The 17560-nt window shown below is 42.2% G+C and overlaps 1 long non-coding RNA gene across 2 annotated transcripts; it reads right to left on the reverse strand.

Moving 5' to 3' along the window:
- Positions 1-291: 291 nt before the first annotated feature.
- On the reverse strand, positions 292-3539 carry LOC110935700. 2 transcript variants are annotated; one of them, XR_004892038.1, is made up of 3 exons: positions 3006-3539; positions 1726-2473; positions 292-1548 (listed from the first exon to the last, which is right to left on the reverse strand). It is a non-coding gene; the product is annotated as an uncharacterized LOC110935700 (long non-coding RNA). The 2 variants fall into 2 exon arrangements; XR_002589328.2 differs by having other exon boundaries at positions 292-2473; positions 3006-3535.
- Between the last annotated feature and the right edge of the window lie 14021 nt (positions 3540-17560).

A 17560-nucleotide genomic window follows, 5' to 3' on the forward strand; every position in this document is an offset into this window, starting at 1 on the left:
TAGCGCCTTGCTAGTTTTAATAAAGTTTTCTGTTATCCGTTCAAAAAAAAAAAAAAAAAGGTTCTTCACCTGTTCAAGATTCTCGAGCTTTGCAAGGGCTAAAGTGAATCTAAGTACAGATCTTTTCCTTTTATTCTCCAAATTTTATTGACAAAATTTCACAAAGCAAAAAAAAAAAAATGACTTGCAAAATATTAGTAATTACATGGTATATGTAAATTTACATTTTTTGGGTGCAACAATTTAATCTAAAAAGTACACTCTTGAACATTTTTTTTGTGAGGTACTTGCTTTTTTTTTTTTTTTTTTTCTAAATGCTTGAAACTTCCCCTTTAGAAGATTAGTTGTAACTAAAGATTTTTACTTAGAGGTGTCAATCTTGATATAATTACTTATTAAAAGCTACTTACTTCTCATGACATGGCAATCCAGGGCTCCCAAACCCCTCTCCAAATTCTTACCCGCTCACAAAACTCCCTCCTTCTGCCGGCAGTATGCGGAGATGGATTTTGCGAAGGGGAACCACGGCGCTCGTCACCCATCTCTTCAAAGTGACATGCCCACAGACGTTCACGGATGTCCGATTGCGGATTTGTGAATAGTAAACCAAATTCTCAATTTTTGTCATGTTATTTAATCAAACTAGTGTGAAACCGTGCGCGCGTTGCGGCGCCAAACCGAGTCGTTCTATAAACGTTATTTGGTACAAAATTCACGTTAAGTTGCAATATGACTCACCACCAACAGAATGTGAACCTGTGACCAACAAAATGGAACCTTGATTATAACCTATTAAAAATCAAATAACATATTAGAAGATACAAGCTGCAAGGCGGGCTAATGGGTCAGAGTGAGGTAAGGTTAGAAGAGGTCAGTTTCGTTCGAGTTAAAACGGGTATTGAGAAAAAGGGGTACGGGTCAAAACGGCAGGTTGGGTCGGGTGGGCTAATGGGTCAGGGTGCGTTCGGGTCAGAACGGCTTCGGGTTAAGACAGTTCGTTTGAAAGGGGGTCAGTTTGGTTCAAGTCGAAATGGGTATTGACAAAATTGAGTACGGGTCAAAACAGGTTGTTTTAAAACAAATGTAGTTGGATTTAAAAGTTGACAGCAGTTACACAAATCTATATAATTGCAATTTAGGCAAAAAAAATAAAATAAAGAAGCATCAATAAAGATGCGATTATTTTGCTTGAAATTTGAGTTGAAAAACAAAAATTAAAGAACCATTAAAAACAAAGTTTACTTGAGACAGCAAAGGCTTCAACAACGGCTTGGAGAAGATGATTACAGCAACATTACAACATTCCCAGAAGTTTTAACTTACAAAGCTTACTCCCGACCTTTTTTTTTTCAGTTTTGAGACCATAAATATGTTTATCTACTAAAGACCATCGCTTTTCTATGTCTTATGTTTCTACTCCCATTTGTAATGTGGAAGCAATTCCGAGTTGAGTTAGTGAATCAGACATGAAAATGCCTGGCGAGTCAGAAGTCGAGTCACCAGTTTCATAATCCAGCCTCCTAATCTCTCAGATTTGACAATCTTTACCTGAATTTAAGACAATTAAACGATTTCGATTGGAGTATACAACTAATCAAATCTTTCTAGTTTTGTTGATTAACCAATATGCTTCAGTAAGACTTAGAATAAATACATAATGTTTATGGTTTGTACTAAAAATAATGAGTAACCATTTTGTAAAATCTTACAAAAACTAATTTTGACCTTGTGGAAGGGGTCAAGAATATTGAGAGGCAGGGCAGCCCATGTTCTCATTTGTCACAATTCAATGTTAAACCCAAAAGGATGCCAAATATTCTTTTTTCATTAATAGTAATAACCTGTATATATGAAATCAAAACAAACGAACAAAAATAAAAGCAATATTTATGAAGAAAAACCCAAATTAAGCATCCAACTAATGAAAGCAGAAATAATTATTTCAATCTTTTCTACTCACGCTTTGCAAAAGGGGAATGAAAACATCAATGAAGCTTCTCCTCATCATACGAAAAAACGCAAGTGTGGAAGGACTGATAATTTATAACGATTGTGTAACATTCTTCAAATTACACGTACCTTAAAGTTGTATAGAGGTGGTGCGAGATAGGTAATTGGATTTACAAGTACCTCGTAGATCCTAGCTTCGAAATGAGACACGCAGCTCGAAGGGGTCACTGGATTTTTGATAAAAACCCTAGCCGGCTAAGTTCACGGCTATGGTTTCTAAACTGTCACTATGTCGTCATTGTCCCCTTTCGTTTTGTTTCGACCTTGTTTCAACACCACAATCATCAGAGCTGCGTCTGCACCACCACCACTTCCTGTACACTCCAACCGATAGCACCATGGAAAGCTTCGTCATTGACATTTTTTTATGGCTAGATAGTCTGCACGCGCCTGAGTCTCTCATTAAGGACTGCCTTTCTCTTTGTTGTCTCTCTTATTCATCAAGTAAAAGGATAGAAGCTTCCTGAGGTGGCCAAAGTGAAAAAAACAAAGTAAATTTTGCATGCTGATAAAATGCACATTAGTACATAAGTGATTGATTAGTTTACCTACAAGCTATACAAACCATGTTATACAATCCCACTCCAAAGTACCCATTCGATGCCAAATTTCTACATATATGAACATTTTAACAAACCAAGTTATACAATCCCATCCCAAAGTACTCAATTCGCACCTACTTTCCACATAAACATTTCAACTATAGAAAATCGTTATCGAATGGGGGTGTCCCAGTGGCCACCAGCCTCCTTTCTAACCCGGAGGTGGCAGGTTCGAGTCAGGTCCTCAGTCCAAAAAGCCCCTACGGTAGGAGATCTTAATGAGATCTTAATGAGAAATGAAATAAGCACCAGAAACAAACAGTTTACAAATCTTGGTGAACCATTTACACAACCAATTGATTCTACATTCTAACTGCTAAAAACACAAAGTAAGGTGAAAATTTATAGGTTGCACATGGAAAAATAACTACAGTGCAACGATAAAAGGACTACCTGGAAGCCATAAAAACATGTCTCGGAATGATTTCAGACGAATCGGTCACCAATCTACATGAAAATGGAACATGCAAGCTTTAATCCTTCTGCGGGGAATTCGCCGGAATATGGCCGGAACCCTAGGTATCTCGCCGGAGCTTCTTGAAGCCATCTTCATCTCCTTCTGCGGGGAATTCGCCGGAATATGGCCGGAACCCTAGGTATCTCGCCGGAGCTTCTTTAAGCCATCTTCATCACTGTGGTGATACCCTAACCGCATTGACCATTGGTTTCTGCTGCTGATAATGCCTGAAACGGAAACGAAAACTGAAACCCTAGCCACCACCTGGTGCGATTGTTGACCACCGCTGCGATGACCGAAAACCTCGGTACCACCGTCATGTCCGTTTCCGTAGATGGCTCGCCGCTGCTTCACTCACCCTCTTATCTTTCTCTCTCATATTTTCAGTTCATACTAATTCTCTGGTCTTTTTCTCTGTATGGTGACAGGGGAAAAAGACGACACGTGTTCTGATGTTGTGAAATTCCTCTCATGCCCTTTGATCACTGTTCATTCGGTTCTATTATTAATATATAGAGATTTTCACTTTTTATTAAAATCATTGTCATTCAAATTTTAGATATTTGAGAATTTTAATTTTGAATTAAAAAATCTCTAATGAATTGCAAATGACGACGGGGGTAGCCCAAGGTTAAATAAAATGACTAACATGCAAGAGCTTAAAAGGTTGAAAGGTTCATCGGATGAAAAGCTGTAAAGTGAGAAAATCGAGGAACAGTAATCAGTCATGTCTGAGAACTCGTCTCACCAACTCATGCTCACCAACTCACAAACTCAGAGCAGGTCTGCACAAATACACTCTATTAACCAGGGGTCCAAAGCTTTCAACCCCAAAAGGGGAAACCCTCCATTGCAAACAGGTGTCACTAGTCTTGTATATGCCACTTTTAGAGAAGTCTTCCCCTATAAGAAGACAACTCATTTCTCACTTCAGGGACATTCCAAAAGGCAGAGATTCCTTAATCTCTGGTCATTCAAAGAGTTCTTTGTCACTTCCAAATAACTCTTCATCACATTCATCACACACTTATTCTATTTGCTTTCTTTTCTGGATTCGAGCTTGCCTCGGAGAAGGAACCTCAAAGCAAATAACAAATACATACTAGTGAACCTCCTTCCACGTTTTGCAAACGTGGAGGGACCCCGCGACCTGCGTTAGGCAAAACTGAACCCTTCAAAGTGTTCAAACAAATAGACTTACGAAATCAAACAAACTACAAAGAAATAAAGAAAAGGATAGATACTACGTCTTGATGTTAAACACTAAGGTAAAGTGACTGCAGCACTGAACCCTTTAAAGTGTAAAAAACATAAAGACAAAGTAAACTCACAAAGACAAGACAGGAAAATAAAAACAACTGACAAACATAAACAAACTCACCAACTAAACATGCAAACCAAACCAGAATCTACCAAGGTTTCAAGCCAACAGAAAATAAGCTCGAAAGGTTAAAGGCTTTAACCCATTAACAGCTACACAAAAAGGCTTGAAGGGTTGAAAACCCACAAAACAAACCAAGTAAAATAAGTGAACAAACATAACACAAACAACATAGCAACCATAATACCATAATTAGGAAGGACATAAAAGACCTTCAGAAGCAAGTTAAAGCAAGTTCTAGCAACTTGCAAGTGAGACTAATGTTCAAACGGCCATACAGGCCTAACAAACCACAGGAACCTTAAGGGTTCCCAGAAACCTAATATTGTTTAAAGCATTACAGACATAAAGTGTTTGCTAAGAAAGCTACGAATAAACATCAAGAAGCAGAAGGCTTGGAACCTTCAGCCTTAGACTTCTTGGCTTTCTTAGTCTTCTTCGCCTTAACACCTTCTTCACCACCAACCGTAGAGGTCTCTAAACCAGCATCCTTTGAAGCTTCAGGCAAACTCGAAAGGGTATCATCGCTATCCCCAGAATAGGACCTCTTCCTTGATAGAGAACCCAAAACTTCAGCACAAACTTTTTCATTCAAACCCTCCGGCTTCAAATCCTGTAAAACAGATAAGGGCTTACCAAAACAAGTAGAAACTTCATGAATGTAGGGGTAAGTTAGCATTTCCATCTGCTCAACAGAAGCTTTGAAGATATCAGAAGCCTCGGGGCGAAACATGGGTGATTTCTCCAAGGGTTGTCCAGACTCATGAAGCTTATAACCAGCAGTAAGGCCTTGATGTTTCCCCAGGTTCAAAAGCTTGGTATACACATCACCAAGGGCAGAGTTAAACTCCTTGGAGTGTAAAAGGTAAGTGACAACCTGCTGGAAACCATGCTCAATCAGCCACTGATTGTCCGCAGTAACTTGGCCAACCGAAGCTTTCAACCCTTCCTTTTCTTCGCGAAAAGCCTGCTGCTGAACAGCCAAAGCCTCTCGATCAGCCTTCAACTTCAGCAAGTTAGCCTCAAAGCTCTTCTTCAGATCACTCATCTCAATATCATGCATCTTTTTCAAATCATTAACCTCCTTCTTCCACGCTGCTTCCTTCTCTGCAAACCCAGCTATTTCCTTCTTCATTGATGCTAGGGAGGATTTCATCTTATCCTTCTTCTTGGAGAAATCCTCATATTCCCGCATCCTTTGGCGAAAGCGAGTAATCCCTTGGGGAAGCATGGCAGCAAGGTTACAGGTGGTTAAAACCATGCGAGACAACACAAAGTCATCGTCCATCTCAGCAATGGTTTCACGCACAGAAGGAGGAGCAAGATGACTAAGAGCATCCTCACAAACAGCAGCATCCTTAAAAGTGTCATCGTTCTTCACTAACCAAGCAGGCACATAAGTGCCCTCAGGGTTCAACCCTTCAACGTCCCTGCTAGACGATTCCTGAACAGGGGTAGAAACAACCTTCTTACCTCGAACCTTCTTACCATGAACAACCAACTCCTTGTCCTTCTCAACACCCGCTTCAACTTGATCCTCTGAAACCTCAATATCATCACTCAAATCCACTGGCTCAGTAGAAGTGGATTGAGGAGTAGCTTTCAACAAACGACGAGATGATCAGCGAGTTGAAGTCTTGGGAGCATTAGACTTGGTAAAACCCTTAACATTGGCAACGCTAGCATAACCCGAGCCCTCAAACCTTTGCTCGGAAGTCCTAACCACAACATTCTCACCCGGAACAGTCTGGGCATCCTCAAACACAACATCAGACGTGTCGTCACTCTTGATAAAGTCCAAAGCAGACATAACTGGTAAAAACAAATAAAAGAAAATAAGTCATAAACAAAGTAAAGTAAGAAAAGGCATAACGGGGAAAATGCATACCAAGGCCATTTCTCATTAACACCAGATCCCGATCGGCTTTTTCCCAAATATTACTAACCCCTAGAAGCACTAACAAATGTTCGGGAAAGGGACGAACCCTCGAAGGGCATCCCCGAATGGCTGTAAGAAAGGCATCGTTCAACTCAGATTCAGAAGGCTCCGGATCATTAAGAACAGCATCCGGATGCCTCCACACCATTTTGAAAGGAACGATAGATTCAGAAACCCAGAAAAAGCAATCCTTCCAGGATCCAAGTGTTGTAACCATGGACGAAATGAGACAAGTATCAACCTTTGTTGTCTCAAAGGTGAACCAGTCACCATTTTTGGCTAAACGGAAAAACCTCTGAAAGAGCAACAAAGAGGAATCATAACCAAGAGCACGACACAACACTTCAAAGTGCAAAACCCTAGCCATCCCCTTTGGATGAACTTGCCCAAAAGTCACCCGGTAATACTCAAGCAAGTTCAGAACAAAAAACGAAAAAGGGTAACGAAGATTAGACCACTGAAAATGACGACAATACAAGGCAATCGAACCAGGATTTGGTTTGTCAACAGGAACATCGCAAGCAGGGGCAGTTGGATTAAATTTTTTATCAATACCATATTCAAGACAAAACAGGTCTACTTCCTCTTGTGTCATTCGAGAGAATGACCTTGCTAAATCTTTAAGGGCACCCATGATTGAAGAAAGTAAAAACGAAATGGGAGAGAAAACTAACCTGAAGGAAGAAACTTGGAATGATTATGAGTAAAGTGAAAAAGTTTTACAAGTATAAATTGAATATGATTTTAAAAGAGGGGTAATAAGGGTAAATAAATGGCTCTGCAAAACCGCCGCCTGACAAACATCAATCAAATCAACTGTCATTCATTTAAAATTCAAAATTCAAAAAGTAACTGCCTTAAGCCTTTCAAGCCTCCAAGCAACGAACCCTTGAAACCTTTAAAAAATATGCATAAAAGTCAGAAGTCTTTGAGCATACTACCCCAAAAACCTCTGGCTTGGGGGGCTGACGACGGGGGTAGCCCAAGGTTAAATAAAATGACTAACATGCAAGAGCTTAAAAGGTTGAAAGGTTCATCGGATGAAAAGCTGTAAAGTGAGAAAATCGAGGAACAGTAATCAGTCATGTCTGAGAACTCGTCTCACCAACTCATGCTCACCAACTCACAAACTCAGAGCAGGTCTGCACAAATACACTCTATTAACCAGGGGTCCAAAGCCTTCAACCCCAAAAGGGGAAACCCTCCATTGCAAACAGGTGTCACTAGTCTTGTATATGCCACTTTTAGAGAAGTCTTCCCCTATAAGAAGACAACTCATTTCTCACTTCAGGGACATTCCAAAAGGCAGAGATTCCTTAATCTCTGGTCATTCAAAGAGTTCTTTGTCACTTCCAAATAACTCTTCATCACATTCATCACACACTTATTCTATTTTCTTTCTTTTCTGGATTCGAGCTTGCCTCGGAGAAGGAACCTCAAAGCAAATAACAAATACATACTAGTGAACCTCCTTCCACGTTTTGCAAACGTGGAGGGACCCCGCGACCTGCGTTAGGCAAAACTGAACCCTTCAGCCCTTTTGCCTAACCAACTTAGCTACCATCCTTGGTCCCGTGTTTGTTGCATCAACAAGTTGGCGCCCACCGTGGGGCTACGCCGCTGTTTCTTCTCAAAAGAGACCTAGTAAGTGTAGCTCCTTTCACTCAAAACCACCATGTCAAAAAGTGGATCTCCGGGAGAGGTAAACCAGATCCCTAACACCTCTACCCCGGGAAGTGGCCAAGCTCACACAACAATAACAACGCCTTTTTCAACTCCGGGGAGCACACCCGAGTTCCTTACCTTCAACACACCAACCCCATCCAGATCTGGGGCTCCGTCTCCCAACGTTGGTGTGTCGGACACCCCGGCACGTGTTGAACTTACCCACGAGGGGGTCGCTAATAACTTTCTCGAGTTAAGGTCACTTCTTAACCAGCATGTGAATAAAGAAAGGGAAAAGGGGGTAAGGATCCGTCTAGATTACGACGAACATGAGCCAACGTTGTCTCCTGGGCCACCCCTGCCACCCTTTGTTACAAGAGGTGAGGCTGGTCCCAGTAACCCTTCAAACCCTCATCCTTATCTATCCACTATGACAAACCCAACTGTTCATCCTATTCTCTCTTCCCAACCAATTGTTAGTGGCACTCCTCTTGGATACGAGTTAACGCTTGATCAACTCCTACATTCCCCAGTGACCAGCTGTCCCACTTCTCTAACTACCACATGGGAGCAAGCTCTGTCCGTACTCCCCTTAGCACGAAGTGCTGTCACTAGCACCCCTCTCGGGGTAAACTGCTCAGTGGGTCCAGCAAGCCTTCAGGGTTTCAATCTTATACCTAACATGATGTCACAGTTGATGGCCAACTTCCCATGGCAACACTTCATCAATCAAGTGCTTGCCACCCAGGGGAACCATGGCAATAGCAACAATGTAGGTACAAGACCTGAAGAAGACTTGGCTAAACCTTACAAGCCAAGTAACCTTTCATGCTTTTCAAGGCAGATAGCTGATTATGATTTTCAGTCAAAGATCAAAATGCCAGCCCACATCAGAACGTATGATGGGATCGAAGATCCCGAAGATCATCTCCAGATCTTCACTGGTGCCGCTCGAATAGAAAAATGGTCAAATGCTGAATGCTGCCTAATGCTCATGCAGACTCTTGTTGGGTCCGCTAGAATCTGGATCAACGACCTACCTGCTCAAAGCATTCGAAGCTTTGATGATCTCAGCAGAGGTTTTCTGGCAAACTTCTCCCAACAAAGGCGATACGTTAAAGACGCAACAGTAATCTTGCAGATAAAACAACGCGATGATGAAAGCCTTCGGGCATTCATTGAACGGTACAAGAAAGAAGGGCTAACCTATGTAGGGGCTGATGAGAAAATGAGAGTGGCCGGTTTTATGAACGCCATAACCTCCAAATATCTCACACGAGATTTCAACAAATCTCTACCCAAAACCTTGGAAGAAGCCCTTAAAAGAGCCGAGGCTCACATTCGGGGAGAGGAAGCTGTGGATATCAAAGAACAAAGGAAAAGGGGTTCTGGTTGGCGAAGCAGTAGCCCAGCCAGAAAGAGACGAAACTTTAACTCTTACGACAGACGCGCAAAGGGTTCGGACCCTCGAAGGGTTGAAGGGCGAAACCCTTCAGGCAGAGATAAAGGCATGAGTTTCACTCCCCTCACCAAAACCCCTCAAGAAATCCTGGCAACAGAAGAAGTCAAGCAAAACTTTAGACCTCCCAGGCCTCTCCCCAAGAGTCGAAAAAATGAGAACTCCTTGCAATTCTATGAGTTCCATGAAGAAAAGGGACATCACACCAATGACTGCTTCCAACTGAAAAAGAGAATTGAAGAGGCTGTTAAGTCAGGAGAGCTCGCCCATTTGGTAAAAGGGGTTCGAGACAAGATGGCTGAAGGCAAAGGGAAGGAAGTAAACATGGTGTATTCCGATGACAAGGCCCCTTACAAGAAGCAACGGTTGGAAGCTTGGGAGCTTCAGTGTGTCTGCTTCCCCCCAACAAGGAAGGACCCCCTTCCTGGTCCCCTTGTGGTTGAAGCCACCGTGGGCACCTTACAAACATGTAAAGCATACATAGACACGGGAGCAGCCACTGAAATCATGTTTGAGAAATTTTTTAACCGATTAAGCGATGAGGAGCGTTCAAGGCTTCAACCCTCCGGGACCTCCATAAAAGGTATCGCCGATATAACCCTGAAGCCTTTGGGGCAAATAACTCTTGATGTCTGTTTTAAGGAGGGATCAAAGGAAAGGACCCGATCACTAACCTTCGTGGTTATCAACATCCCTTCCAACTATGACGTAATCATAGGGAGGCCCGGACAATGTGCATTCTACATGGCAGTGTCTGTTGGCCATGGCACTGTCAAATTTCCCACCGAAAGAGGGATAGCAACCCTTCAACCATCTCAGGAAACTTACCTAATCGAGGACGAAAGTTCAAACGGTGAGAAAGACAAGCAAGGGTTAGTCATCAACCCTAAATACCCTGAGCAACGAATAAGGGTCAACCCCAACCTTTCCCAAGAAACTCTTTCATACCTTGAAAAGCTGCTGAAACATCACAGTGATGTATTCGCCTGGTCTCTCGAAGATATGACTGGGATCCCTCTAAACATTGCTGAACACGAGCTAAGAATACCACCGAATGTCAAGCCGGTGGTTCAAAAGAAAAGAAGCCTGGCACCCGAGAGAAGCCTGGCAGCTTGCCAAGAGGTTGAAAAGCTTGTATCAGCTGGCATTCTCCAAGAAGTCAAGTACCAATCATGGATTGCTAATCCTGTTATGGTCCGAAAACCCGACAACTCTTGGAGAATGTGTATAGATTTTAAAGATCTTAACAAGGCTTGTCCTAAAGATTGCTACCCGCTCCCGGAAATTGATCTCAAGGTTGATTCCCTCACGGGGTATCCGTTTAAATGTTTTCTTGATGCATACAAAGGCTATCACCAAATCCTCATGAAGAAAGAGGATGAAGAGAAAACAGCTTTCCACACAGACAAAGGCATTTTTTGTTACCAAAAGATGCCTTTTGGCCTCAAGAATGCGGGTGCCACCTACCAACGACTCGTCGATAAGGCCTTTGAAGACCAAATCGGTAGAAACATGGAGGCATATGTCGATGACCTGGTGATCAAAAGCAAAACGGAATACCAAATTCTTGATGATATCCAAGAAACCTTCAAAAACCTTAGAAAGATCAACATGAAGCTTAACCCGGAAAAATGCTCGTTTGGATTCGATGAAGGAAAATTCCTGGGTCACATCGTTGGAAAGCAAAGTATCAAGGCCAACCCTAACAAAGTAAAAGCCGTCCTCGAAGCTAAACCACCGAGAACCAAGAAGGAGGTTGAAAGCTTGAACGGGAAGCTTGTAGCCTTGAAGCGTTTTACCTCAAAACTGGCCGAAAGGTCTCTACCATTCTACAAAACGCTCAAGAACTGCTCAGATAAAAAAGATTTCAGATGGACCAATGAAGCTGAAGAAGCTTTCAATCAAATGAAGCAGCACTTAGCTTCCCTACCAGATATTGCAGCACCAAAAACAGGGGAGCTCATATCGGTGTACCTTTCAGTTGCCGACGAAGGCATCAGTGCAGTTCTCACCATTGAAAGAGACAAGGCTCAGGTACCCGTTTATTTTTTCAGCAAAACTCTAAAACTAGCTGAAACCAAATATCCTCCCCTCGAAAAACTCGCTCTAGTCCTGGTTCAAACAGCCAGAAGGCTTAGGAGATACTTCCAAGCACATCCTATACAAGTGGTCACTGACCAACCTGTCAAGAATGTGCTTGAAAAACCTGAGAACTCAGGAAGGCTAGCAAAATGGGCAGTGGAACCAGGTGAGCATTACATAACCTATGTTCCACGAAAAGCCATTAAAGCTCAGGTCCTGGCAGACTTCCTAGTTGAAGTCCCAAACCAAACAATTGAAGAAGTAAACACCACAACCGCTGAGCCCTCCAACCCTGAAGCCTGGAAATTATTCACTGATGGGGCTTCAAGCGTTGAAGGGTCAGGAGCTGGTTTAGTCCTAATCAACCCTGAGGGGCTAGAATTCACATATGCTCTCCGTTTTAATTTTCAGACCACCAATAACGAGGCTGAATATGAAGCATTGATCGCTGGTCTACGACTGGCCAAAGAAATGAAAGTCAAAAAGCTTGAAGTGTTCACAGATTCACTACTAGTATCAAGTTAAGTTAATGAGAGTTATGTCGCCAAGGAGCCCAACATGAGAAGGTACAAAGAAAAATCCAAGGAGTTAATGAACACCTTCCAGACATGTAACATCAAACAGATTCCAAGGTCCCAAAACAAAAAGGCCGATGCCTTGAGCAAATTGGCATCCCTCACATTCGCCCACCTCACGAAAAGGGTGTTGGTTGAAGTGCTAAATGCCCGGTCGATTGATGAATTGGAAGTGCAAGATGTAGTCACTGAAGAAGACCCAAATTGGATGACTCCCATCAAAAAATTCCTTCAAAATAATGAACTACCTAATGATCAAACAGAAGCCGAAAGGGTAAAGATAAAAGCAAGACAATATGTATTGCAAGGAGAAACCCTCTATAAAAAAGGTTACCTTGCACCCTTGCTAAGATGTGTAGGTCCTGAACAAAGTAAGTATTTGATCAAGGAAGTGCATGAAGGAATATGTGGAGCTCATTTTGGAGCTAGGTCGGTGGTTGCAAAGCTCATGAACCTTGGATACTTCTGGCCATCGATGCATCGTGACACCGTTGAACAGTTGAAGAAATGTGATGCCTGTCAAATCCATTCCCCAATCCCAAAAAGTCCCAAACATGACTTGGTTCCCATAACCTCGGCATGGCCATTCCACAAATGGGGAATGGACATTGTCGGGCTATTCCCTCCAAGCAAAGGGGGAGTAAAATTCCTATTGGTAGCAATTGACTATTTCAGCAAGTGGCCAGAGGTTAAACCCCTTGCCAAGATCACAGGAAAGCAAGTCATAGACTTTGTTTGGGAAAATATCATCTGCCGCTATGGGTTGCCAGGGGTAATTGTCACTGATAATGGAAAACAATTTGCCGAGAAACCCTTCAGCCTTTGGTGCAAAGAATACAGGATCAACCAAATCTTCAGCTCAGTGGCTTACCCGCAGTCAAATGGTCAGGTTGAAAGGACCAACAGAAGCATCGTGGAAGGCATCAAAACAAGGTTGGGAAGGTATGAAAGTAATTGGCTTGAAGAATAGCCTAGCGTCTTATGGGCAATCAGAACAACAGAAAAAGCAAGTCACAAGAAAACACCGTACAGCTTGGTATTTGGATCTGAGGCCGTAATCCCTGCTGAAATAGGAGTTGTAACCCAACGAATTGTCAACACGGATCCCGAAGTAAACCAACAAGAGACCATGTTGAACTTAAAACTCCTAGAGGAAGCCCGAGATCAAGCGGCAATACAAGAAGCCAAATACAAGCAAAGGATGGAAGCCTACGACAACAAGAAGGTCAAAAACGAACGATTCAAGCCAGGGGATCTAGTCCTCAGAAACAATGAAGCTAGCAAAAAAGAAAACCAAGGGAAGCTAGGCCCAAAATGGGAAGGTCCATACACCATCCTCGAAGCACACAAGGGCGGATCCTATAAGCTGGCAGACTCAGAAGGCAAAAGGCTTCTAAGGCATTGGAATGGAAAAACCCTTAGAAAGTTCTTTGTCTAGAAAGTTTGGTTTGTATCAAAACAAAAAACCTTTTGTAAAAGCAGATACTGCTTGAATGAATGAAGTCATTTTATCAAACTTGTCTTTCTATCCTAATATCAGGTTGAGAACCTAGCAAAAAACTCCATGGCAAGGGCCATGTAAGGGGATGAGCTCCCAGGCCATATCGCTCAATAGGTTCAAGGGTTGAATGGACCTATATAAGGGGTGAGTTCCTAGATCAATACAACTCCATGAGATTTATTAAAGAAAAACAATAATGTCTCATAGACAGGTTTGAACAGCCTACGCCAATCGTTCCTTAAGTCTTAAAAACATACTCAACAAATAGACTTACGAAATCAAACAAACTACAAAGAAATAAAGAAAAGGATAGATACTACGTCTTGATGTTAAACACTAAGGTAAAGTGACTGCAGCACTGAACCCTTTAAAGTGTAAAAAACATAAAGACAAAGTAAACTCACAAAGACAAGACAGGAAAATAAAAACAACTGACAAACATAAACAAACTCACCAACTAAACATGCAAACCAAACCAGAATCTACCAAGGTTTCAAGCCAACAGAAAATAAGCTCGAAAGGTTAAAGGCTTTAACCCATTAACAGCTACACAAAAAGGCTTGAAGGGTTGAAAACCCACAAAACAAACCAAGTAAAATAAGTGAACAAACATAACACAAACAACATAGCAACCATAATACCATAATTAGGAAGGACATAAAAGACCTTCAGAAGCAAGTTAAAGCAAGTTCTAGCAACTTGCAAGTGAGACTAATGTTCAAACGGCCATACAGGCCTAACAAACCACAGGAACCTTAAGGGTTCCCAGAAACCTAATATTGTTTAAAGCATTACAGACATAAAGTGTTTGCTAAGAAAGCTACGAATAAACATCAAGAAGCAGAAGGCTTGGAACCTTCAGCCTTAGACTTCTTGGCTTTCTTAGTCTTCTTCGCCTTAACACCTTCTTCACCACCAACCGCAGAGGTCTCTAAACCAGCATCCTTTGAAGCTTCAGGCAAACTCGAAAGGGTATCATCGCTATCCCCAGAATAGCACCTCTTCCTTGATAGAGAACCCAAAACTTCAGCACAAACTTTTTCATTCAAACCCTCCGGCTTCAAATCCTGTAAAACAGATAAGGGCTTACCAAAACAAGTAGAAACTTCATGAATGTAGGGGTAAGTTAGCATTTCCATCTGCTCAACAGAAGCTTTGAAGATATCAGAAGCCTCGGGGCGAAACATGGGTGATTTCTCCAAGGGTTGTCCAGACTCATGAAGCTTATAACCAGCAGTAAGGCCTTGATGTTTCCCCAGGTTCAAAAGCTTGGTATACACATCACCAAGGGCAGAGTTAAACTCCTTGGAGTGTAAAAGGTAAGTGACAACCTGCTGGAAACCATGCTCAATCAGCCACTGATTGTCCGCAGTAACTTGGCCAACCGAAGCTTTCAACCCTTCCTTTTCTTCGCGAAAAGCCTGCTGCTGAACAACCAAAGCCTCTCGATCAGCCTTCAACTTCAGCAAGTTAGCCTCAAAGCTCTTCTTCAGATCACTCATCTCAATATCATGCATCTTTTTCAAATCATTAACCTCCTTCTTCCACGCTGCTTTCTTCTCTGCAAACCCAGCTATTTCCTTCTTCATTGATGCTAGGGAGGATTTCATCTTATCCTTCTTCTTGGAGAAATCCTCATATTCCCGTATCCTTTGGCGAAAGCGAGTAATCCCTTGGGGAAGCATGGCAGCAAGGTTACAGGTGGTTAAAACCATGCGAGACAACACAAAGTCATCGTCCATCTCAGCAATGGTTTCACGCACAGAAGGAGGAGCAAGATGACTAAGAGCATCCTCACAAACAGCAGCATCCTTAAAAGTGTCATCGTTCTTCACTAACCAAGCAGGCACATAAGTGCCCTCAGGGTTCAACCCTTCAACGTCCCTGCTTGACGATTCCTGAACAGGGGTAGAAACAACCTTCTTACCTCGAACCTTCTTACCATGAACAACCAACTCCTTGTCCTTCTCAACACCCGCTTCAACTTGATCCTCTGAAACCTCAATATCATCACTCAAATCCACTGGCTCAGTAGAAGTGGATTGAGGAGTAGCTTTCAACAAACGACGAGATGATCAGCGAGTTGAAGTCTTGGGAGCATTAGACTTGGTAAAACCCTTAACATTGGCAACGCTAGCATAACCCGAGCCCTCAAACCTTTGCTCGGAAGTCCTAACCACAACATTCTCACCCGGAACAGTCGGGGCATCCTCAAACACAACATCAGACGTGTCGTCACTCTTGATAAAGTCCAAAGCAGACATAACTGGTAAAAACAAATAAAAGAAAATAAGTCATAAACAAAGTAAAGTAAGAAAAGGCATAACGGGGAAAATGCATACCAAGGCCATTTCTCATTAACACCAGATCCCGATCGGCTTTTTCCCAAATATTACAAACCCCTAGAAGCACTAACAAATGTTCGGGAAAGGGACGAACCCTCGAAGGGCATCCCCGAATGGCTGTAAGAAAGGCATCGTTCAACTCAGATTCAGAAGGCTCCGGATCATTAAGAACAGCATCCGGATGCCTCCACACCATTTTGAAAGGAACGATAGATTCAGAAACCCAGAAAAAGCGATCCTTCCAGGATCCAAGTGTTGTAACCATGGACGAAATGAGACAAGTATCAACCTTTGTTGTCTCAAAGGTGAACCAGTCACCATTTTTGGCTAAACGGAAAAACCTCTGAAAGAGCAACAAAGAGGGATCATAACCAAGAGCACGACACAACACTTCAAAGTGCAAAACCCTAGCCATCCCCTTTGGATGAACTTGCCCAAAAGACACCCGGTAATACTCAAGCAAGTTCAGAACAAAAAACGAAAAAGGGTAACGAAGATTAGACCACTGAAAATGACGACAATACAAGGCAATCGAACCAGGATTTGGTTTGTCAACAGGAACATCGCAAGCAGGGGCAGTTGGATTAAATTTTTTATCAATACCATATTCAAGACAAAACAGGTCTACTTCCTCTTGTGTCATTCGAGAGAATGACCTTGCTAAATCTTTAAGAGCACCCATGATTGAAGAAAGTAAAAACGAAATGGGAGAGAAAACTAACCTGAAGGAAGAAACTTGGAATGATTATGAGTAAAGTGAAAAAGTTTTACAAGTATAAATTGAATATGATTTTAAAAGAGGGGTAATAAGGGTAAATAAATGGCTCTGCAAAACCGCCGCCTGACAAACATCAATCAAATCAACTGTCATTCATTTAAAATTCAAAATTCAAAAAGTAACTGCCTTAAGCCTTTCAAGCCTCCAAGCAACGAACCCTTGAAACCTTTAAAAAATATGCATAAAAGTCAGAAGTCTTTGAGCATACTACCCCAAAAACCTCTGGCTTGGGGGGCTGACGACGGGGGTAGCCCAAGGTTAAATAAAATGACTAACATGCAAGAGCTTAAAAGGTTGAAAGGTTCATCGGATGAAAAGCTGTAAAGTGAGAAAATCGAGGAACAGTAATCAGTCATGTCTGAGAACTCGTCTCACCAACTCATGCTCACCAACTCACAAACTCAGAGCAGGTCTGCACAAATACACTCTATTAACCAGGGGTCCAAAGCCTTCAACCCCAAAAGGGGAAACCCTCCATTGCAAACAGGTGTCACTAGTCTTGTATATGCCACTTTTAGAGAAGTCTTCCCCTATAAGAAGACAACTCATTTCTCACTTCAGGGACATTCCAAAAGGCAGAGATTCCTTAATCTCTGGTCATTCAAAGAGTTCTTTGTCACTTCCAAATAACTCTTCATCACATTCATCACACACTTATTCTATTTGCTTTCTTTTCTGGATTCGAGCTTGCCTTGGAGAAGGAACCTCAAAGCAAATAACAAATACATACTAGTGAACCTCCTTCCACGTTTTGCAAACGTGGAGG

Source organism: Helianthus annuus, chromosome 4 (genome assembly GCF_002127325.2).
Source record: "Helianthus annuus cultivar XRQ/B chromosome 4, HanXRQr2.0-SUNRISE, whole genome shotgun sequence".
NCBI classification, from domain to species: domain Eukaryota; kingdom Viridiplantae; phylum Streptophyta; class Magnoliopsida; order Asterales; family Asteraceae; genus Helianthus; species Helianthus annuus.